Raw genomic sequence first — 17,969 nt, forward strand, 5'->3', positions numbered from 1 at the left:
GATTAAGTTTAGAACTCTTTCATTTATTGGGTAGTTGAACAAAAAAGGAAATGGCACTGATTGTCAGGATTTCCATTTTCCTGTCCCAATCCCAGTTGGGCTCCTTTAACAGTGGGAATTTTCCTGAGGATAGATGTGGTGCAATTATTCCTGCCTACAAAGATTCAGAGCATTACTGCTGACACCAGAAACCCGACCGTTATAATGGCTTATTTGTACCATCCTGGTCTCTAATGCAGACCCAGACTTACGTGGTGCCCCCTTACTCCCTACCTAGCTTCCATCCATCAGGTCAGGTTATTTCTTCATGATTCGTGTCCCTTAAGTCTATAATAGGAGAAGCAGAAACTTATCCCTCAAGGACTGAAATCTAAAACCCAGCGGAGTCTAATTGTTATAGACTCAATAGCTTTTTCTGAAATTTTTCCATAATTTAGGCTACACAGAAGAAAAATTCAGAAAAGAAAAAACAAACTACATTCACACGCTGACCTTTTGACACAAGGGGCAATATCACTTGTGAACATGGTGTCATTTCTGCCCTCACATCCACTGATTCATAGGAAAATCCTCTAGATAGAACCTGAAACCACCACCTGCTCCCCCTCCCCCACCAGGCACAGTTCTTTACAATTTTTCTTTGTCATTGAAAGCAAATGAGATAACAGACTATGTATATGGCCTATTCTTAAGCTTCATAGCACCTTATATTAGGTTTTATAGCACCTTATAATAAGTTTTCTCTTTGAAAACTTCTATTTACAATCGCAAATTACTACAAACTTAGTGGTGTAAAACAAGATACAGTTATCGGATGGTTCTGTAGGCCAGAAGTCTGACAATGGGTCTCACTGGGCTAAAGTCCAGGTGTTGGCAGGGCTAGGTTCCTTTCTAGAGGCTCTAGAGGAGCACGTTTTCTGGCCCTTTCCAGCTTCTAGAAGCTACCTGTGCTGCCTACCTCTTGGTCCCTTTCCTCCAACTCCAAGGCCAATCACTTCACATATCTCTGACTTTTCTTTCATCATCTGGTCCCTCTCTAACCATAATTAGAAAAGTTTCTCTGCTTTTAACTGCTCATGTGATTAGATGGGGTCTGCCTAGATAATCCAGGAAATCTGCCCTTCTTAGAGGCCATACCCATAACCACATTATCAAAGTCCCTTTTGCCATGTATGGTAACGTATTCTGAGGTTCTGTGGATGAAGATGCAGACATCTTCGGGGCCATTATTTTGCTACCACACCCTTTTCTTAAAAAAAAAAAAAAAAAAGCACTGGGAAACATATACATGTAACTCCTATAAATTCCCTGTATAGAAATCCTGCTGTTTTCAGTTAAAACTCTCCTCTCCTGTCCTCTCCTCTTCTTACCTCTTTCCTTCTCTCCCCTCCAGTTTTCTTCTTTTGGGGACAGATATGGAAAGAAAGTGAGATGAATACTGTACTTTTGTCTACTCAGCTTCTCTTCTCTTGTCACAAGCCTTTGGTAGGGGAAGCGAGTGTTCTTTTCATCCACTCGAATCCTGATGTTTTGGTACGGTTTCCAATCATAGTACTCCTTTACTTCTTTGCCTCAGGGCCCCCCTATCCAATTTGATTATCTTATCCAGCTGGACATTGTGATTGGTTCAGTAGCAGGCATTTAACCCAAACTGGGCCAATCAGAATACTGCCTTGAGATGTTTTTTATAGGTGGCTCCATGGGGGGACATTACTCTTTCTTTCCTTGCTGCAAGAAAGCTAAAAGTATATGATTCAGAGCTGCTGGTTCTATGCCTTTCACCCCTTGGAGAAACCAATAGACTGATGAGGACAGAAAGAGATGATTCTGGTAAGTTACTCCTTGATTTTATTCTTTGAGGTCTTCAAAGCTGCTTTGGCTCCTCTTTGATTCTATGAGTTACCCACGTTTGTTTCCAATAAATCTCCCTTTTGCTTAATCTAGTTTGTTTCTTACGACTAAAAGAGTCCCAGTTAAAATATGTTATTTTCCCTCCCATAATGCCTTTGTCCCCTGACCTCACTGTTTGTTTTTTTCTGGGGGGTGGGCATTGCTAACTACTACTGTTTTTTTTTTTCTTAAGGTATAGTTGATTTACAATGTGGTGTTAGTTTCTGCTGTACAGCAAAGTGCCTCAGTTTTACATATATGTATTCTTTTTCGTAGTCTTTCCATTATGGTTTATCACAGGATGCTGAATATAGTTTCCTGTGCTCTACAGTGAGACCTTGTTGTTTATCCATCCTATATACACTGGTTTGCATCTGCTCATCCCAAACTCTCAATCCTTCCCTCTCCCCACCCCCACTCCCCCTTGGCAATCACAATTCTGTTCTCTATGTCTGTGAGTCTGTTTCTGTTTGGAAGATATGTTCATTTGTGTCGTAGTTTGGATTCTGAATTTATATGTGATATCATATGGTATTTGTCTTTCTCTTTCTGACTTACTTCACTTACTCATAATCTTTAGGTCCATCCATGTCACTGCAAATGGCATTATTTCATTCTTTTTTATGGCTGAGTAATATTCCATTGTATATATATACCATACCTTCTTTATCCATTCATCTGTCAATAGACATTTAGGTTGCTTCCATGTCTCGGATATTGTAAATAGTGCTGCTATGAGCATAGAGGTGCATGTATCTTTTCGAATTATAGTTTTGTCTGGGTATATGCCCAGGAGTGGGATTGCTGAATCATATGGCAACTCTATTTGTAGTGTTTTGGGGAACCTCCATACTGTTTCCATAGTGGCTACACTAACTTACATTACTGCCAACAGTGTAGGAGGGTTCCCTTTTCTCCACACCCTCCCCAGCATTTGTTACTTGTAGACTTTTTAATGATGGCCATTCTGACCAGTGTGAAGTCGTATGTCATTGCAGTTTTGATTTGCATTTCTCTAATAGTTAGCAATGATGTGCATCTATTCATGTGCCTATTGGCCATCTGTATGTCCTCTTTGGAGAAATGTCTATTTAAGTCTTCTGCCCATTTTTCAATTGGGTTGTTTGTTGTTTTGTTATTGAGTTGTGTGAGCTGTTTGTATATTTTGGAAATTAAGTCCTTGTCAGTTGCATCATTTGTAAATATTTTCTCCCAGTCCATAGGTTGTCTTTTTGTTTTGTTTATAGTAGTTTCCTCTGCCATGCAAAAGCTTATAAGTTTGATTAGGTCCCATTTGTTTATTTTTGCTTTTATTTCTGTTGCCTTGGGAGATTGACCTAAGAAAACATTGGTACAATTTATGTCACAGAATATTTTGCCTGTGTTCTCTTCTGCTGTCCTCACTACTTATCTTGTTGATCCATTGGGTTTAAAAGCCAAATCTAAGGTCAAGGATGTCTCCCATGGGGGAAGAAAAAAGGTCAAGAAATGATCAGAAGAGATTCTGAAATGAGTCCACATCATATTGATTTTGTTAGTTCTTAGGTCACACTTTCTGAAAACATTCACCCCCTGTTTCAGTTCTTCTTGGATTATGCAACTCAGTTAATTAAAGAGGATTATGTACAGATGCCAGTAATCCTACTAATACAATGGCAGTAAGATGAAAAGCTTGAAATCTAAATACTTTCTGTTTCTATTATCAAGTTTCCATGGTGAAATTAAAATCCTTTAAGTGAAATCTTCCTTCTCATTTCTTCTTATTTTACTTCTGGAACTTATACATTCCCAACAAACCCTTCAAAGGCCAGTTATGCTAAAGCCAGCTTTCATGAATCTCATTTTTCCAAACTTCAGAATGTTATATAAGAACATTTCCATTGCAACTCCATACCCAGAATTTTCTGACCCAAATACAAGAAGTGCCAATTTTGCTTCATGATTTGGATCTTCTCAACAGCATATTTCTGAGACTTGGATATCGTTACATTTTTGTGCATGTTTTTGACATACAAGGAGAGGCCCATTGTGCACTTCCCAATGCATTGCAGACTACAGTTCCAGAAGAGAATTGGTGGGGAGAGGAATGTCCAGCCAGCATATGAGGCCAAGCTACTCACTTCACGTTAAATCACAGAATGACTGCCAACTGGAGGTGCTGAACTACATTATGGAAGAAGATACCTCTTCTGCACCTGTTTAGGTATGGAAATAACTCCTCGTCTCTAGCCTACAGAGACCATCATCGCAAAACAAAATTAGCATGCTGCTCAGAAAGTAGTTGTTACCACGTACTTGTAGGGCATACGCTAGGTACTGGTATGTAAAGGTGGACAAAACAGACCTGATTCCAGCTCTCAATGAGCTTGAAGTCTAGTGGGAGACATAGAAACCAAGTAAGTGACAAATAGAGTTATAATTAAAAATTACCCAAAGTGCTATAAAAGAAAAACTTCTAAAAGGTGACATTTAATCTGAGCTCTGAATGTGATGGATGGAAAGGAACTAGTCAAAGGGAAACTATTAGGAAGAGGATCCTAGGCAGTAGGAGGAGCATCCAATGAAGAAGAAATAACAATTGCATAGATCCTGAGGCAACAAATCGATTGCAGTTCTTGAGGAATCTAATGCATGCTGTGTTCTGGAGCCTGGTGGGTGATGTAGAGTGTAGTAACAGTGTATGTGTGTTTGGAGGAGAGTTAGGGAGGGCAGACAAATTGTACAGGCTCAGTTTGCCTTAAACCAGGTTAACGATTTTAAATTTTATTCTAGGTACAATGAGATGCTATTGAAGTATTTTCAAAGTGGGAGAGTCATGATCTAATGTACATTTTAAAGGGATCACATGGAACCTGTTTGGAGAATGGCTTGGAGGGTGGCCCTAGTCAAAGCAGACAGACTAGTTAGGAATCTATTACAGTAGACTACACAGGAGGTCAAGGTCATGACTCTTAGACTAGAGTCATGGCAATAGAAATGGAGAGAATCACATGGATTTGAGATATATATTTGCAAATAGGATCAACAGGTTTTAGTGATGGGTTGAATACGGTGAATGATGGCAAGAAATCTGCTTTGAGAGGCTATATAGGTAGTGGTGGCATTTAGGGATCAGGAAAAAGACTTTTGGTGGAAGAGAGTTTCAAGATAAGGTAAGAGTTCAATGTGAGAAATTTTAAGCTTGAAATGTTTGTGGTACATCCCAGTGGAGATATCAAACAGGAAAGTGAACAAACTAGATAAACTAGTCTGGAGTCCAGAGGAGAGATCTGGACTAGAGATTTAAACATGAGATCAAAGGCGCATACTCTTTTTTTTTTCATGTTTTATTTTAGAATAGTTTCAGACATACAAGAAAGTTCGAAAATAGTACTGAAAAATCCTGTTATACATCCAGGTTTCCTAAATGTTAAAATCTTACATGGCCACAGTACAATTATGAAAACCAGGGAATTACCATTCATACAGCACTATCTAATGACAAACATTATCCAAAGTTTGTCAGTTGTCCAACTTGTATCCTTTTTTGCATCCAACATCCAAATCTGGGATCACACATTGCGTTTAGTTGTGACGTCTACTCAGTGTCCTTTCATCTGGAACAATCCATTGTCTTCATGACCACAGCATTCTTAAAGAGTACTGGCCAAAAAAAAAAAAAAAAAAAGAGTACTGGCCAGTTATGTTGTAAAATGTCCCTTAATTTGGGTCTTTAGAGAGTCCTAACTAATATAATGAGTAGAAGGGTAGCTTTGGACATCCACCGAACCCTTAGATGCTGTCACAGAAAGGCCTTCCTGCTCCGAACCCTGAGAATTCTTGGCTGCCATTGCTAGTGGGCTGTGGGGGGAGAATCTTCAGTGAGGATAGGGTGAGAAGGTAGGGAACAGAAAAGCAGCACAGACCAAAACTCTCTTTTGCACAGCAGATTCCCCTGCTGAAGCAGGCCTGAATGAGAATTGGGAATAAGTTTTAACCTTTCATGAATTTCTGAGTTTTGACTATTACATGGGGCCAACTCTTTTAAGTATTACACTTAGACTATTCTTCGGACTGAAGTGACCAGAAGACGCTTATCATTTGCGACATAGGGAAACAATTTTCCTACTCCAAAATGCATCTCTTTGGCATGAAGATAAATTTAGGCTGATTTTTTTTAAGAAGCAGAAGACTCGGGAAGTCTTGCTTTTTACTTCCTCCTTAGTTGCCTAAAGAATTTAGATAGAGGGACTGTCTTCTGAATAGAGCTATCACCAGAGATATTTGAAAAGAATTTGGACTAGGTGTGGTCCATAGAGATCAGTTCTTCCTGGGTCCCATTTTCTCTGCATGGCCCAGCAAAATTTGCTTACCAAACTTCTGCTTTCCCATCTCCATGTCAATCACCTTCTTCCCCTTTGAAGTCCCAAATCACTACCCCGATATCTTATTTATTTATTTTTTTTAGCTGAAGATGGTATTTAAGGTGAGGGTTTCGGCCATGTTGGTGAGTTACTCAGTTTTCCTAGGTCTCTCCCATGTATACATGTTATTAAACTTTTGTTTGATTTTCTCCTGTTAATCTGTCTCATGTCAATTTAATTCTTAGACCAGCCAGAAGAACCTAGAAGGGTCGAGGAAAATTTCTTCCTCCCTGACAGAGATGAAGGAAAAAGTCATGAGTTCTGTTATAGAATTTACTCAAAGGACAGGAAAGAACTAGCTTAATAAAATTTCATTGGGCAAGAAGGGGTACGATTATTTTGTTTGTACTCCAGTTTCTTCTTTAAATGTAATAAACACATGTGCAAACAAGAAGACTAAAAATTCATCAACTAAGTATTCAACTAAAATTTTTTAAAAAGAAAAATAGTCTAAGTCCAAAAAACATAGAAGAAAGAAAATAATAATGATATAAGCATAAATTAAGGAAATAGAAATCAAACAATATAAAATCAACTAAACCAAAAGCTAATTGTTGGAAAAGAGTAACAAAATAAATTAACTTTTTCCAAGATTGAACAAGATCAAAAATAAAGAAAAAGCACAAATAAACAAGGCTAGATATTAAATAACAGGCATCACTACATGTAAAGTAAAAACTTAAAAAGAAGAGAATACTATAAACAGACTTATATTCATGATTGAAAAAGAGCTGAAACAAATACCTTTCTAGAAAATGGATTCAAAAGGAATTATAAAATCTGAAAAGACTTGTACACACTAAAAAACTGAAGGAACATTCAAATATTGACACACAACGATGGCACGCTCCTCAGAACCTTTTTAAGCTGAGTTTTATGAAACTTTTAAGGAAAAAAATGATTCCAATCTTATAAAACATGTTTACACAATAGTAAAAAAGGGTGTACACCTAAACTCCTTTCATGAGTCCAGGTAACTTTGATACCCCAAAAAAGATAGTATGAGAAAGGAAAATTAAAGGCCAGTCTTATTTATGAACATAGTTATAATACTCTTAAAAAATATTTGCAAACTAAATCTACCACTGAATTAAAAAAAGAAACATCTTAACCAAGCAAGAATCATCTCAAGAATGTATGAATGATTTACTAACTGAAATTTTATAAAGTAATTTACCATAATCACAGGCAAAGCAAGGTTAAAACCCATACAATGGCCCCTGTATCCTGTACTGCTGCTGTAAAGAAATCACCACAAATTTACTGGCTTAAAACAACACAAATTTATTATCTTACAGTTCTGGAGGTCAGAAGTCCAAAATCAGTCTCAGTGGACTAAAATCAAGGTGTTGACAGGGCTGCATTCCTTCTGGAGCCTTTAGGGGAAAATTCATTCCCTTGCTTTTTCCAGCTTCTGGGGGCTGATCACATTCTTATGGTTTTAGGGTCTCATCTTCTATCTTCAAAGCCAGTAGTGTAACCTCTTCCAATCTCCTTCTCTCTCTCACTCTGATGCTCTTTACTCCTTCTTATAGGGATCAGTGTGATTACATTGAATGTGCTCAGACATTCTAGGACATTCTCCCCGTCTCAAAATTCTTAATTACATTTGCAAAGTCTCTTTTGTTATATAAAACAAAATATTCACAGGATCTGGGGTTTAGAATGCAGCTATCTTTGGGGGCTATTATTCAGCCTGCTACATTTTAGAAAAATAATTTGATAAAATTTAACATGTGTTCATGATTTTAAAGTAAACAACCACAGTGATAACAAAACTCTTAGCAATAGAAATAGAAAGCAACTCCCTTAGCCTATGAACGGTATCTTTAGGAACATTTTCTTTTAAGATCAGGAACTATGCAAGAATTCTCATTATCATTGCTTCTGCTCAGTATTGTGCTGGAGGTCTTAACCAATGCAATAGATAAAATAAAGAAATAACTGGTAAAGCACTAGACAGAATAAAAGAAAAAATTTGTCAACAAAGAAATTTCTCCCAGAGAAAACCAAAGAGAGTCTACAGATAAATATTAGAACTATTGAGAAAATCTGCAAGGTTGCTGGATACAAGATGAATTTACTCTTGTTTCTATATATCAGCAGCAAGCAAATAGAACATGCAGGATGTAATTTTTAAATCCCTACTAAATGTCATACACAAATATGAATTCCAGGTAGATTAAGGACAAATATTTAAGGCAAAACTATGTAACTTTTCAAAGGCAATATGAGAAATTAACTTTATAACACTGGAGTAGGGAAGTTCATAAATAGGATACCAAAAAATGCAACCCATAAGAAGAAGACTAAATTGTTCACTTTATATGATGAACTTCTCGATCAAAAGACACATAAAGGGACCATAAAGGCAAGTCACAGTCGGAAGATAATTTTCAATATCTTCAATATCAGATGTAATTGAAACGAGATTAATATTCAGAATACATAGTGATCTTCTAGAAATCAACATAAAAGAGAGATACCCAATCAAAAAATAGGCAAAAGATTTAAACAGGCATTTCACAAAAGAGGAGATCCAAATGGCCAATAGGCTTATAAAAAGGTGCTTACCTCATTAGAACTAGAGAAATACAAATGAAGACCACAATCAGATACCATTCCATACCCCAAAAATGGGCAAAAATGAAAAAGCCTTATGCCAAGTGTTGTCATCAATATGGAGCAACAGAAACTCTTAGACAATGTTGGAGTGTAAAATGGTACACTGCTTAGGAAAATAGGTTTTACATTTGAACAAAAGTAGACACAATGATTCAGCATTTCCACTCCCAGGCATAGACTTTAGAAAAACTAGTACAGTGCCTGAAGATACATATACAGCATTGTTCATACCAGCATTTTTTGTAGTAGCCCCAAACTGAAAACAACCAAAATGGCCATCTACAGTAGAATAAACAAAATTTAGCATGTTCACCATTGAAAACGCTCCACAGCAGTGACAGTGATTGAATAACCATTACATGTATCAATATGGCTCAGTTGAAAAATGTGATTTTGACTGAAAGAAGTATACAGAATAAGTACGGCATGATTCTATCTATAGAGTTGAAAACCATCAAACCCTGATCAGTGTATTGTTCATAGATACATTCATAGGTGATAGCATTATAAAGAAAAGCCCTGTAATGTCTAATACGAAATTTACAGTAGAGGTTATACCAATGAAAGAGAAAGGGAGGAATAAGATCGTGGAGGTAAGATTCCACATGAGATTCTGGGTAGTCCTACTTTCTGTGGGGAAGGAAGCAGATGGTTTTTTTATGTTGCTGTTTTTACAGTGTTCAACATCTACAATGTTTCATACATCTTCTGTTTGTATATTTCGTTCTTTGTTTCTTTCATAGCCACACTCAAGAAATTCCATTCAGGTTAGCAATAAAAACTAAAAATTACTTAGGAATATATCTACAAAAGCAGGCATAACTCTTATGGAGAGAATTCTGAAACTTTCTTGAAGGGCATACAATGAGTTAATGAACAAACCACGGCATTGGAACTCAGTATGGGTGAGTGAAAAGATGACGATTTTCCTCAAATTTACTTTACATTTAGTGCATTTCTTTTTTCTTTTGGTGGATTTTGATAAACTGACCATAAATTCTGTGGAAAGGTAAGGGACCCAGATTAGCCAATATAAATTGAGATACAGGATAAAGAAAAAAAAATTCACACAACATGTATTAATATATTTTGTTTCTTTGAAAAAAAAAAGACTGGGGAATGAAGAAATAGAGATAACATTTGTAGGCAACCCTTTTGAAAAGTTTGGCTGTGCAGAAGAGCAGGAATACAATTTGTCAATACTTGTTCTGGTACACAGAAACGTTTCAGCTAATGGATCAGCTGCTTCCTGTGAAATTGAGACATAGTTTATGACACAGACAATCAAGCTCAGGGTTTCCCAAACTTGCCTAGTCATTAGAATTGCCTAGGATAGTTGTTAAAACTGCAGATTCCTTTGCCACGTTCTAGACCAACTGAATCAGACTCTCCAAAGGAGGGTCCTGGGAACCTGTATTTTCCCAGTAATAAACTACCCAGGTGATTCTTCTGATTTGTCAAGGTTGTGTAACACTGATCACTTCCTTAAAGAATAATTGTTGTTAGAAAGAAACATGATAAAACACATTTTGTGAAAGATAATACATAACTTTAAAATAATAGTAATCATCTAGAAAAATATATATTTTCCATAGATGAGAATTATTTCCACGGAAGTCTGGAATCTGCCTTAGTTACTAAGAAATTCTTTAGGAGAACACTCTCTAAATGTGTCTAACTTGCCAAACTAAAAAAAGAAATGTAAAAGTCTTAATTTATAGGAGCAGTTAATATTTAATTCCATTTACTTAGGCTCTCCAATTAGAAGATCATTGGTTTAGCTATGTTTTTCTTTTCTACATTTTTATCAAAGAAGGACGTATAATACAAATTTTGGTCTGTGGTTCTGTCCGAAAAGGTTTGTGTAGAGAACAAACGTATAGACACCAAGGGGGGAAAGAAGAAGTCTGTGTGTCTTGAGTTTCAAACTGTTTTTCTTCCTCTCAAGCTGAGCTTCTTTCTTCCTCAGTTAAAGGATAATCTGTCCTCTGGTTTCCAGCCTTCAGAATCAAAACTTTGTCTTTCTTTCTCCCTTTCTCCCTTTTTCCCTTCCTTCCTTCCTTCTTTCCTTCCTTCCTTCCTCCCTCCCTCTCTCTCTTTTTCCTTGCTGTTTTTCGTTTTGTTTTGGCCTGGGCTTTCCTTCAGTCACATTATTGCCTCTCAAAGCCCACGGTCTTCCTTGGGGAAAGCAGAGGCATATCTAATTTATCACTATCACTTGTGATTTAATGCTTGTGTTACAACTTCTCAGATGGTAAGCACGTGTCAAAGTTTTATTTCAGATTTGCCGGAGGGAGAAGGCTCCTAAGAAAGACAATTCAAAGATTTGCTCTTGGTAGAGACATCTTTTGGGGAAATAAGTGGTTAAGTAATCATTGTTAAATTAGCTTTCTTAAAAAAAAAAGGCATGTCTACTTAAAGATCATTAGGCTTATTGCAAGATGACTGTAAGCTGAGTGATGAGACTCTAATTTCTCAAAAGAAGTTTGAATCTCATTATCATCTATCAGAAAATTGCTCCAGCATTTTATCACGAATACCAGCTATTTGCCAGAAGGTGCTGTTAACTACATCACACCCCAGAGTTCTGCCTCAGCTCAAGTATGGGGTATTTTTCTTTTTCAGGCCTTTTTTTCCCCCACTGAGAAATTCTTTTAAAAGCACTAGTTTGGTCAAGAAAAGATTCATCTCATTGTGTTTTTATCCTATGTGTATTAATCGAGTTTGTCACTTAGTTACTTATTACATTTTTTACAAATGGTAGAAATTAGACATAGGTTTAATTTGCACCATCAACATCAATATTTGCACTTCCATTGTTAATATTCCATTTAACCATCCCTCTAGGGAATATTTCTGAAATAAGGATATGTCTCACAACTGAACACACACACACACCTAGTAAAGCTGTTGTTGAACTGATGGTGTGTCTTAAATAAATTTAAAAAATACATGTGACATTATACAACTTGGCACATGTGGCTTTACAGTGTTAGCTTCCTGACAGTAGGCCTTTTTTTTTTGTTTCTTGGTCTGTTTAAAACCCTTTATTATGTGGCATACATGAGAAAGGTGGGGTAATACAGCCTGGTCCCATTCTGTGAGAGGCAGGAAGCTCTCACTGTTTGTTGACTCCAGTGGGAAAGTTGGGGGAAAGACCTTTTTTTTTTTTTTCGGTACGCGGGCCTCTCACTGTTGTGGCCTCTCCCGTTGCGGAGCACAGGCTCCGGAAGCGCAGGCTCAGCGGCCATGGCTCACGGGCGCAGCCGCTCTGCGGCATGTGGGATCTTCCCGGACCGGGGCACGAACCCGTGTCCCCTGCATCAGCAGGCGGACTCTCAACCACTGCGCCACCAGGGAAGCCCGAAAAGGCTTTTTATCACCCACCCAAGGGTGGGGAGAAACAGGAGCGGCTGTGTAGTCGCATCCAGATAGTAGTCCTTTCCCCAAATTGGTGACTTCCATGCTTCCATGTTGCTTGGGAGGCTCTTCTCATTATGGAGTTTTCCTCATCCCTCTCTTAGGTCTTACGTAGTTAATAATTCTGTTCAGTTTTTTTGGGTGAGGCTACCTAGGTGTGCTTCTAATCCATGTATGTGCAGTAAGGGAAATTGCCCTCATCAGTCCAGCCTTGTGGTGAAAACATGTGTAATACAAATCAAGTTTGACCTTGCCAAAAGTGATTGCTTGTTGGTAGTGCTTCTAAGCGCTGTTATTCTGCTAACGGAGTCTCTCTTTTCTCCTGTTTGAATTATATTACAACACGTCCCCTTCTGTAATCCCCTTCAACACAGACCAGGCACTGGAGGAGAGCGGTGAAAGTTGATTGAAAACCCTGCAGAGCTACATATTGTACCCACCATAGAGTTTCATGTGGTGCTTGGCACTTACTTGGTACTGGCGCCATTTTGCTGGTGGTGGGTGCTTGTGGCAGGGCTGGCTGGTGAGAGACAGGGCTTCTCAGCATTTCACTACTGCCAGGGATGAATCTTTGACCTCACAATTCTAGAAATGGGAATTTTTCAGTATATTCAGCTGCTCCACTGCTGACTCGTGTTGCCTCAATTCCCCACATGTAGGTAGATAAGCCAGAACGTGATCTTACTAATTTACGGTCGAGTGTATGCCTGTTGTAGTAACTGGGGCGGTCACCATGGTCACAGGGAGCCCTCCTTCCTAAGTACTGAGGAAAGTGAAAAACTGGACTGTAGCTTGTGTATGTGGAATCAGAACAGGAGCATAGTCAATATGTGGGGTGACGGGGGGGATATTTTATCTAAGCTTCAGGAAATAAAGACAAAATATGACTAGCCTACAACAGAGAGAGTTTCTTTACTGACTGCAGTTGACCAAGGTAATTAGCGTCAATGAGAGAATTGGAAGTAGGAAGTGGATTTAAAGGGGTCTAAAAGGGAGCTTACTTTACAACTGTAAGAAAAATGGTGACATGACAAGTTTTGTTAATGATTGAAATCCAGACATCCAAGACTTTTCCAAGAGCCCAAAGGAGAAGAATGTCATTTAGCAATAGACTTTAAAAATATCCTGCCTGGGCCTCAGATTTAAATTATGAACAATATTTATTCAAAGAAGTTAATAATGAATGTGACAAGAAACTACCTCCAAAGTGGTAGAAATGTAAGAATTTTAAAAAGTGTTATGACTGAAAAAAACACGACAAATAAAACTTTTTTTTTTAAACAAAAATAGAGACTATTGCAAGTGAAACTGTGCCAAATCTGTGTGAAATGCCTACTTAAACAGGTAGGAACGTCAGAGGGCCTGTAATTACTGTCTCTGCATTTCCTGTGGAGTCTATTTTGCAATACTTTGTTTGGAAGTCTTTTACCCCAGTTTGTGGAGAGATGAGGGGAAAGAAGTAAATTGGTATTATAAAAAAAAAAAGGAAAAAAATTTAAATATAAGAATAAGAGACCCGAGTTGCACAAACACCCAAGTTCATTAACATAAAGAGCTCTGTGCCACAAGAAGATAATGTCTGAGCAGATAAACAACACAGTTGTTTTCTTCTTCTGGCCTGAGTATGAAATCATCCCTGAGTTTAATGAAAGATAGATATTTGGATGAGCTGTATGAGTGCAAACGGAAGAAGGAAAAACAAACTAAGGCACTTAAGGGAAAACAAATCAAAATAGGCATCTCATCTTGGGAAAGAGGAATTATATAAATATACATCAAGAAATTTGGACCTGCTATTGCATTAGCTCTTTTGGATATTAGGGATATTGAGGGAAACTTCTAGTTATCTTTGGTCCCCTGTCTATAAAACAAACAAGAATAAGCATAGATCTTTTCAATGGGTGCTGGAAAGTAAATGCAGGATTTTTGGAGAAAGTTCTAAATACTTTAGAAAGGAGCTTAGAAGAGTATGATGCAATTACATTTATTGAAATAGAATGAGCACTATGGGCATGTTCATTCCGTTAATTACAGTAGTACGAACACTTTTATTTAGTGTTCACTGTAATTTAAAAAATAAATAGACTTTATTATGGTATAGTTTGCATATAATAAAATGTGGCCATTTAAAGTATTGTCCACTGTGTTTTGATAAATGCATGTACTCACCACTGCCACAGCCAAGACACAGAACATTTTCATCACCCCCAAAAGCTACTTCATAGTCTTTTGCAGTTATCAGCACTTAGTATTGTCAGGCTTTTAAATGTTAGTCATTTTAATAGAGATGCAGTGGTATTTCACTGTGGTGCTAATTTGCTTTTACTGATAATTAATAATATTGACCATCTTTTCAAGTGCTTCTTTGCCACTCATGTATTTTCTTTGGTGAATTGTTAACATATTTATGTTGGGTTGTTAGTTTTCCTCTTATTCAGTTAATGTGAGTTCCATATATATTCTGAGTATGAGTCCTTTATCAGATGAATGTTTTGCAAATAGTTTCCCCTGTATGTGGCTTGCCTTTCTACTTTTCTAAAAGCGTTTTTGAAAAAGCAAAAGTTTTAAATTGCAATGAAGTCTAGTTTATCAATTATTTTCTTTTCTAATTTGTATTTTGGGGGACCTATCTAAGAAATCTCTGTCTACTGTAAAGTAACAATGATTTACTCCTATGTTTTCTTCTAGAAGTTTTATATTTTGTGCTATTACATTTAAAGCTATAAACTATTTTCAGTTAATTTCTGTGTGGTATGAGACAAGGGATGAGGCTGATTTTTGTCCATATGAATATGGATATTTAATTGTTCCAGCACTATTTATGCAAAGGAGTATTTTATGCCCCTTGAATTAGATTTGGATTGCTGTAGAGAATTGCTTGACTATATGTATGTATGTTTCTGGACACTATCTTATTCCAATGTTGTATATGTCTAGTCTTGCACCAGTACCACAATTTATTGCTTATGATAGCTTTACAGTTTTGCCTGAAATCAGAGAGTGTAGGCCCTCCAAATTTGTCCTTTTGTGGGGCTAGTCTAGGTCTTTGCCTTTTGGTATAAATTTTTAAGTTGGCTTGTCGAAAATGTGTCCTGGAATGATTTGACTGTTACTATACAGAAGCCATTGACAATTTTGTAGAAAATTGACATCTTAACAATATTGGGCCTTCTGATCCATGAATATGGAGTATCTATCCATCTATTTGAGACATTCTTTAATTTTTCTCAGCAGTGTTTTATAGTTTCCAGTATAAAGGTCTTGCATGTATTTTTCAAATTTATATTATTTTATGTTTTTGGATGATATTGTAAATTAAATTGTACTTTCTGATTGTTCTAGTATACTGAAATTAATTTTTCATATTGATTGTTTATTCTTCCATCTGACTAAATATATTTATTAGTTCTAACAGTTTTCTTTTAGATTCCTTAGAATTTTCGACGTAGACTAACTTGTCGCCTATGAATAAAGACAGTTTTGCTTGTTTCTTTTAGTCATTATCCCTTCAGCTCATTTACTTTCATCTTATTGCCTGGCTAGGAACTCCAGTACAATGTTGAAAGAAGTGAAAGTGAACATCCTTGATTTACCTTCAAAATTAGAGGGAAAGCATTCAGTTTTTACCATTAAGTGAGATATTAGCTATAAATTTTTCATTGATGTCCTTTGTCAGGTTGATGAAGTTTCCTTTAATTCTTAATTTGTTGAAAACTCATCACAAATGCCTGGTGAATTTTTGTCAGATGCTTTTTCTGCATCTATTGAGATGAATCATGTGGCTTTTCTCTTTTATTATGTTAATGTGGAGAATTACATTGATTGATCTATAAATATTAAATCAACCTTGTGTTTCTAAAATAAAACCCACATGCTCATGATGTATTATCCTTTTTCTCTATTGCTGGGTTCTTTTTGTCAATATTTTAAAAGAAATTTTATATCTATATTCAAGAGAAATATAGGTCTATAATTTTCTTGTTATTCCTTTGCTTTTGGCATCAAAATAATACTGACCTCATAGTATTAAAGGAGTTGGGAAGTGTCCTGGGGATCCCCAAGACCACCTTCAGGCTTGATGACTCACTAGAAGGCTCACAGGACTCAGAAAACTATTATACTCATGATTACAGTTTATTACAGTGAAAGGATACACATTAAATTCAGCAAAGGAAAAGGTACATGGGTTGAAGTTCAGGAGAAACCAAGCTTAAGCTTCCAGGTTCCTCTCTTAGTGGAGTCACATGATGTCCTTTATTCTTCTCCTAATGATGTGTGACAACATGTATGTTACCAACTAGGGGTGTTCACCTGAGTATTGGTTTGAGACTGCAGATCTTCAGAGCAAAAACAGGTGTTCATCATAAATCACATTCACATGAACTATCTGATCAAGCTGGTATCATGTGGTCCAAGACTTCAGGCATACAAACACATTCTTATCAGTCAGAATATCCCAAGGGCTTAGAGATCATATCCCAGGAGGTGGCCAAGGGGCAGTACGAGAGGAAGGACACTCTTGAGAATGTGCAGGTTTTGAAGAACCCAGGCCTGCTGCATTAGCCCTTTCCTGCACAGGATGTATGTGTGTCTGTAGTCTCTATTTTCTGAAAGAATTTGTGTAAGATTGGTCTTATTTCTTATTAGATGTTGACTGTAATTTATCAGTGAGGCCATTTGGACCTCAAATGTTCTTTGTGGAAAGATCTTTAATTAAAAACGCAATTTCCTTAGTTGATGTAAGGTTATTTATGTTGTCTATTTTTTCTTGTGTCTTATTTGTAATTTGTATCTTTCAAGAAATTTGTCCATTTTGTTTAGTTGTTAATTTTTTGACACCACTTTTTTAATGATATTCCCTTAAGTATGGTAGATTGAAAACAGTTTCCCAAAGATATGTCCATATCCTAATCCCTAGAACACATAAATGTTACTTTGGAAAAAGGTAAGATGTAACTAAATTAAGGATTTTAGATGAGGAGATCATCTGGGATTATCCAGGTAGGTCCTAAATGCCATACAAGTGTCCTTATATGAGAGAGGCAGATTAGAGAGATACACAGAGGAGACACTGATGTGAGGATGGAGTCAGAATGGGGAGTAATGGAGCCACAGGACAAGGAACACCAAGGAATGCTGACAGCCACCAGAATCTGAAAGAAACAAAGAAGGGATTCTCTCCTAGAGCCTTTGGAGGGGATATGGCCTTGCTGACCCCTTGAGGGTTTGCTCAACCACTTTATACTATGGAAGCAATAAAGAAAGGTCATTTATTAGAAATCCTATTCACTATATTTTAATTGCCTCTTTTCATGCCTGCTCCCCTTTATTTCACTATAAGCTCTTGGAATGTGGAAACTGTATCATATTCCATGTTGCACCCTCAGCACCTAGAGCAATACCTGGGGCCAAGCAGGCCCTCCATTAATATTTGTTAACTAAATTAATAAAATTCTAGCAATGGGTCTCACCTGACATCTTCAGAAGACTGGCAGGATCACTATGTTACATATGCCCAGAAGGATGCACGGTTATTAGAATTATGTGAAAAAATTTCAAATATGCAAATAATATGTAAATGAGGAGTCTATTAGTGATGAAGCCATGGCTCAGTGGTAGGGGAGGTGGGAT

This window comes from Delphinapterus leucas, chromosome 5 (assembly GCF_059928025.1).
Source record: "Delphinapterus leucas isolate spDelLeu-1000000601 "Yukka" chromosome 5, BTC_Dleu_Yukka2, whole genome shotgun sequence".
NCBI lineage: Eukaryota > Metazoa > Chordata > Mammalia > Artiodactyla > Monodontidae > Delphinapterus > Delphinapterus leucas.